The sequence below is a fragment of the Phocoena phocoena genome, chromosome 20 (assembly GCF_963924675.1).
Source record: "Phocoena phocoena chromosome 20, mPhoPho1.1, whole genome shotgun sequence".
NCBI classification, from domain to species: domain Eukaryota; kingdom Metazoa; phylum Chordata; class Mammalia; order Artiodactyla; family Phocoenidae; genus Phocoena; species Phocoena phocoena.
Window position 1 is genome coordinate 4344566 of NC_089238.1, and position 7066 is coordinate 4351631.

The following is a 7066-nucleotide window of genomic DNA, read 5'->3' on the forward strand; positions in this document are numbered from 1 at the left end:
GGGGTGTTAAAGTCCCCCATTATTATTGTGTTACTTTCAATTTCTCCTTTAATATCTGTTAACATTTGCCTTATATATTGAGGTGCTGTTGTGTTGGATGCATACATATTTACAATTGTTATATCTTCTTGGATTGATCCTTTGATCATTACATAGTGTACTTCTTTTTCTCTTGTAACACTGTTTATTTTATTTTTTTTAAATTTAATTTATTTTTAAAATTTATTTATTTATTTTTGCGGTACACAGGCCTCTCACTGTTGTGGCCTCTCCTGTTGCGGAGCACAGGCTCCGGATGCGCACGCTCAGCGGCCATGGCTCACAGGCCCACCCCCCTCCGCTGCATGTGGGATCTTCTTGGACCAGGGCATGAACCCATGTCCCCTGCATCGGCAGGTGGACTCTCAACCACTGCGCCACCAGGGAAGCCCTGCTTCCCCCAGTTTTGTTGAAGGCCTGCAATCAAATCCCAGTAGCCTTCAAAGTCTGATTCTCTAGGAATTCCTCTTGCCATTGCCAGACCCCCAGGTTGGGAAGCCTGATGTGGGGCTCAGAACCTTTACTCCAGTGGGTGGACTTCTGTGGTATAAGTGTTCTGCAGTCTGTGAGTCACTCACCCAGCAGTTATGGGATTTGATTTTACTGTGATTGCGCCCCTCTTACTGTCTCATTGTGGCTTATCCTTTGTCTTTGGATGTGTGGTACCTTTTTGGTGAGTTCCAGTGTCTTCCTGTCAATGATTGTCTAGCAGCTAGTTGTGATTCTGGTATTCTTGCAAGAGGGAGAGAACCATCTCTGCCATCTTGGTTCCAATCTTCCCTAGCCACTCTGTGAATGTACTTTTTATTTCAGAGAGAGTTGACATTCCAGGATGTGGCCATAAAATTTTCTCAGGATGAGTGGGAATTTCTGAATGTCACTGAGTGGAAATTGTACAGGGATGTGATGTTAGGGAACTATAGGAATGTGGTCTCCTCGGGTGAGGATAACTTCCAGAATTCCTTACTTGCAGAGTTTGGGTTCCTTCATTTGTAGAATATCTCCTGGAATCTTCTGCTTCCTACAGTAGAGTTTCAGATCACTACTTTCAAGGGAAAAATGGGAGTTTGTGGGTATAGACAGAAAGCCTTCATGATGATTCAACATGATTCTAACCTTCCTCTTTTTTGAGGTAACCTCCATCCTTCACTCCAGATTAGTGGTAATTGTATAAGTTCAGTGATATAAAATCACGCTTCCCTCCTCTTAAAATCAGACTTCCACCCCTTATTTTTTTATTATTATTATTTTTTTTGTGGTACGCGGGCCTCTCACCGTTGTGGCCTCTCCCATTGTGGAGCACAGGCTCTGGATGCTCAGGCTCAGCGGCCACGGCTCACAGGCCCAGCTGCTCCACGGCATGTGGGATCTTCCCAGACCGGGGCATGAACCCGTGTCCCCTGCATCGCAGGCGGACTCTCAACCACTGTGCCACCAGGGAAGCCCCCACCCCTTATTTTTGACTCAGTAGTAATTAGATGTGGATCTCAGGAACTCATTTTTACCTGTTGCCTAGGGATATTAAATGTGCTTTCAAAAATAGTATTTTTTGAAATTATTTTCTAGAACATTTTAACATTCTACAGTGTCTTCTCTTCTCACAAGGGCACAATACTGTATCGGAAATTGTAGAATATCCAGCAAAACTTATGTTGCTTTTTCCAATGAACAGGTCTTATTGTCTCTAAACCGGACCTAGTCACATTTTTGGAGCAAAAGAAGAATCCCGGGGATGTGAAGGGAAAGGAGACAACAGCCATACACCCAGGTTCTTGTGAATAGATGAAGCAGATGACACAGGTGAGACCTCCAAAGATCATGGAGGAAGTCAAATCTTATAATAAAGTTTGGGGAGATCTTTTTCACTAGAAATTATTTTTGATAAACCTAGTTTATTTCTGTTGTCTTAGAGGCATACCTCCTACCTTAATCTTGTGGTCTTAAATCCTCCATGTATTCTTTTCAGCTCCAGTGATTATCCCTCTGATTCACTGAGAGCCAAAATCCTCCTCTTGGTCTGTGAGGTACTACATGATCTGCCTGTTCTTCCACCGCTAAACGGAACCTATGAAAAACTGTGCACATTTCTGAGTAACTCTATGCTAAGCCATTTATTTTTTTAAGCTCTACTTCCACTTCAAGTCAGAAGAGTATGAGAGGAGTCCTGGAGATACTGGGGTTTGGTACCAAAATTCCAGGAATACTGGGGACAGATGTTATATGTTTTCTGCTTTATAGTATCCAACATTATGGACACTTCATCACCCTACACATTTCATTCTTGGTAATTCCTTCAGACTGTCAAGCACCTTCCTAAAATGTAACCATGTAATCCTCAATTTAACTTCAAAATTTCCCTTTCCTTGTACAAACTAACATTAGATATTCTAGGTGTATTTTGCACCAATTCATCAATGCTAAAATAATTTATTTAGTTAACTCATAGAATTTTAAGATTAATAACCTAGGGGAGCTTAGAACCTTGCACAGTTTATTTTAAAGTCTCAAATCTAATTTAATTTTTTAATAACTATCATTTCATAAGTTTGTCATATTTAAGATGAAGCTTGCAGGGACTGTTTCCTATATGTTTTCACTCTCTGATTAGCTCTATGTCAGAATCATCTATGATTTTAGATTCAAAAGATCTAATAGGGGCTTCCCTGGTAGCGCAGTGGTTGAGAGTCCACCTGCTGATGCAGGGGACACGGGTTCATGCTCTGGTCTGGGAAGATCCCACATGCAACGGAGATGTTGGGCCCGTGAGCCATGGCCACTGAGCCTGCGCGTCTGGAGCCTGTGCTCCGCAACGGGAGAGGCCACAACAGTGAGAGGCCCACATACCGCAAAACAAAACAAAAAAAACCCCCCAAAATCTAATAAAACATGCTCAAATGAACAGATGTTTGGTAAGAATTGAATTAATTAGTAGGCATCACATATCTGTAAATTGTTTGGTTTATAAATATAAGATTATTTCAGTTCAAAAGTAATCATTAGGTTTTTTCATCCAGTTTTCACGTTTATCTGAATCATAATAATTTACACACAAATATTTATTGTATTTTTAAAATAAATTTATTTATTTTTGACTGCATTGGGTCTTTGTTGCTGCATACTAGTTTGCTTCCTTTTTTATGATAGGTTCCAAAAAATTACTTGTTTGCATTTTTGTTTTTATTTATATCATGGATATAAATGACAATTTGCAACCCAGTACGTAAGAAAGTTTGTTGTTTAATTCAAATTTGAATCTCCAATGTGTCTACAGCCAACAGAATTATGTGCTTGTCTGTTTAATTATTTCCCCTACTGTGTTCATGACTTACCTACTTTATTTCTCTTCTTAGTTAATAAACAATGTTTGTTTTATACTGTCTTGGTCAGTAGATATAGAAATTGTCTTAATTTCATATCTAATTATTAATGAATTTTTTGTGTGAGACAGACATTTTTAAGTTGAAAGTAATCTTTGAAAAAGTTTATAATTCTATTTTAGGTATTATTTTCATTTTTAATTCTGAGAAAAAACACAGGTAGTTAACCATTTTAAACATGTTTAACTGTATACTCCAGTGTTTTAAGTATATTCACGTTGTTGCCATTGACATCTGAAATTTTCATCTTGAAAACTGACTCCATAATTCATTTATTTATTTATTTAAAATTTATTTTTGGCTGTGTTGGGTCTTCGTTGCTGCACGCGGGCCTTCTCTAGTTGTGGTGAGCGGGGGCTACTCTTCGTTGTGGTCTGGAAGCTTCTCGTTGCGGTGGCTTCTCTTGTTGCAGAGCATGGGCTCTAGGCATGCGGCTTCAGTAGTTGTGGCATGTTGGCTCAGGAGTTGTGGCTCGAGGGCTCTAGAGCACAGGCTCAGTAGTTGTGGTGCACGGGCTTAGTTCCTCCACGGCATGTGGGATCTTCCCAGATCAGGGCTCGAACCTGTGTCCTCTGCATTGGCAGGCTGATGCTTAACCACTGAGCCACCAGGGAAGTCCCGTGACTCCATAATTCTTAAACAACTACGTTATTTCCTTCTACTACAAGCCCGTGTCAAGTACCATTCCAGTTTTTTTTCTATGAAGTTGAGTACATTATATTACTCACATAAATGAAATCATATCGTGTCTTTTTCTTTGTGACTCTCGTATCTCACAACATGGTATCTTCAAGGTCTATTCATGTTGTACCATGTGACAAGATCCATGCCTTTTTCAAAGCTAAATGTATGTATATGTATGTATATGACATTTTTAAAATCACTTCATGTATCCATGAACGTTAGGTTCTTCCATTTATTAATGGTTTTGTGAATAATGTTGCAATGTACCTGAATGTGCACATAGGTCTTGCAGGTCCTCCTTTTTTTTTTTTTGTGGTACACAGGCCTCTCACTGTTGTGGCTTCTCCCATTGTGGAGCACAGACTCCAGATGCACAGGCTCAGCGGCCATGGCTCACGAGCCCAGCTGCTCCACGGCATGTGGGATCTTCCCAGACCGGGGCACGAACCCGTGTCCCCTGGATCAGCAGGCGGACTCTCAACCACTGCACCACCAGGGAAGCCCGCAGATCCTCCTTTGAAGTCTTTTGTGTATATATCCAGATGCAGGGTGACTGGATCATAATTTCATTCTATTTTTAATTTTTGAGAAACCTCCATAGTGGTCACACCATTTTATATTTCCTTTAACAGTGTGTAATAATTCTGATTTCTCCACATCTTTGCCAAATTTCATGTAATTATATATATAAAGTTCTTATATATACAAAATTTGATAGTGGTTATCGTAATGGGTGCTAGGTAGTATCTCATTGTGGTTTTGTTTTTTATTTCTCTAATGATTACTGACTTTGAGAATCATTTACATTTTTGTTGTCCATTTGTATGTCTTACTTGGATTGATGTCTATTAAATCCTTTGCCCGTACATTATGTTATTTGTTTTATGATGTTGTTGTGTTGTACAAGTTCTTTATATATTCTGGGCCTTAACTCCTTATCAGATATATGCCTTGCAGTAATTTTTTCTTATTCCAAAGGTTGACTTTTTACCCCGCTGATTGTTTCTTGTAATGTGCACAAGTTTTTACATTTGACATAATCCCATTTGCTTTTGTTGACTGAGCTTTTGGTTTCATATCCAAGAAATTATTGCCAAATCAAATGTCATAAAACTTTCCCCCTATGTTTTCTTCCAGGAGATTTTGATTTATAGGTTTATATATAAATCTTCAGTCCCTTTAAGTTAATATTTGTTTGTGGTGTTAAGTAAGGATCCAACTTCATCCTTTCACATGTGAACAGCCAACTTTCCCAGCATCGTTTGTTTTAGAGATTATCCTTGTCCCATTGTGTGGCATAGAACTGTTGGTGAAGATTCTTTGACCATAAACGTGAGAGCTTATGTCTGTGTTCTGTATGCTGATCCACTGTTGTCTTTCTGTATGTTTCTACTATTCTTTTCTGATAACTACAGCTTTGTAATATGTTTTAAAATATAGAAGTGTCTTGCCTGTAACTTTCCACTTTCTTTACCAAATTATTTTGGATATTCACTGTTTTGTGATATTTCACATATATTTTAGGAGCAACTTTTCTATTTTGCCAAAGTTTTCATTAGGATTATGAAAGTGATTGCTTCAAATCTATGGATCACCTTGGGTAGTATTGACAATTAATGATATTAAGCATTTGAGTCTGGGAACATGGAATGTGTGTTTATTTATTTATATCTTCTCTAGGTTCTACCAATGATATTTTATAATATCCATCATAAAACACTTTTACCTCCATCTGTAAATTAACTTCTAAGAATTTTTTTGTCTTTGATCCTAGTATAAATGTAAATTTATCCTTAATATCTTTCTTTAATTATTTTCTGTTAGTATATAACACACAACTAATTTTTATGTTTGATTTTGAATTTTGCTAAATATATGAGATCTGTATTTTAATGTGGATGTTTTAGGGTTTTTTACATAAGATTTTGTCATCTGTGAAGAGAGATCTTTACTCCTTTCTGGCTTAGATGTGAATGCATTTTTGTATTCTTTGCTTGACTGTTTTGACTAGTAAATTCAATACTATGTTGAATCAAAGTTCTTAAGTTTTCTTGAATATAGAAAAAAGCCTTCAGTCTTCCACTGTTGAGTGTAATGAAATCCTGGGCTTAGCATTTATGATCTTTATTACAGTCCAGTAGATTCCATCAATTCCAATTTTGAGGGTTTTTTTATCATGAAATATTATTAAATATTATCAGTTTATCTGCATCATTATGTAATTATGTGGTATGGATTTCATTCTGTGGATGTGACCTTTTTAATTTACATTTTTTAACAGGTTTTAACTGTACTAATACTTCCTAATTTTTTGTGGTGCATAATTCTTCTAGTGTGCATTTATATATATATATATATATATATATATATATATATATATATATATATATATTTATTTATTTACTTTAGGAGTCCCAAGTGCTTTATTTTATTTATTTATTTATTTTAACATCTTTATTGGAGTATAATTGCTTTACAGTGTTGTGTTAGTTTCTGCTGTATAGCAAAGTGAACTAGCAATATGTACACATATATCCACATATCCCTTCCCTCTTGCATCTCCCTCCCACCCTCCCTATCCCACCCCTCTAGGTGGTCACAAAGCAACGAGCTGATCTCCCTGTGCTATGCAGCTGCTTCCCACTAGCTATCTATTTTACATTTGGTAGTGTTTATAAGTCAATGCTACTCTCTCACTTTGTCCCAGCTTACCCTTCCCCCTCCCCATGTCCTCAAGTCCATTCTCTACATCTGCGTCTTTATGCCTGTTCTGCCCCTAGGTTCATCAGAACTTTTTTTTTTTTTTTAGATTCCATATATATGTGTTAAAATATGGTATTTGTTTTTCTCTTTCTGACTCACTTCACTCTATATGACAGACTCTAGGTCCATCCACCTCACTAAAAATAACTCAATTTCGTTTCTTTTTATGGTTGAGTAATATTCCATTGTATATATATGCCACA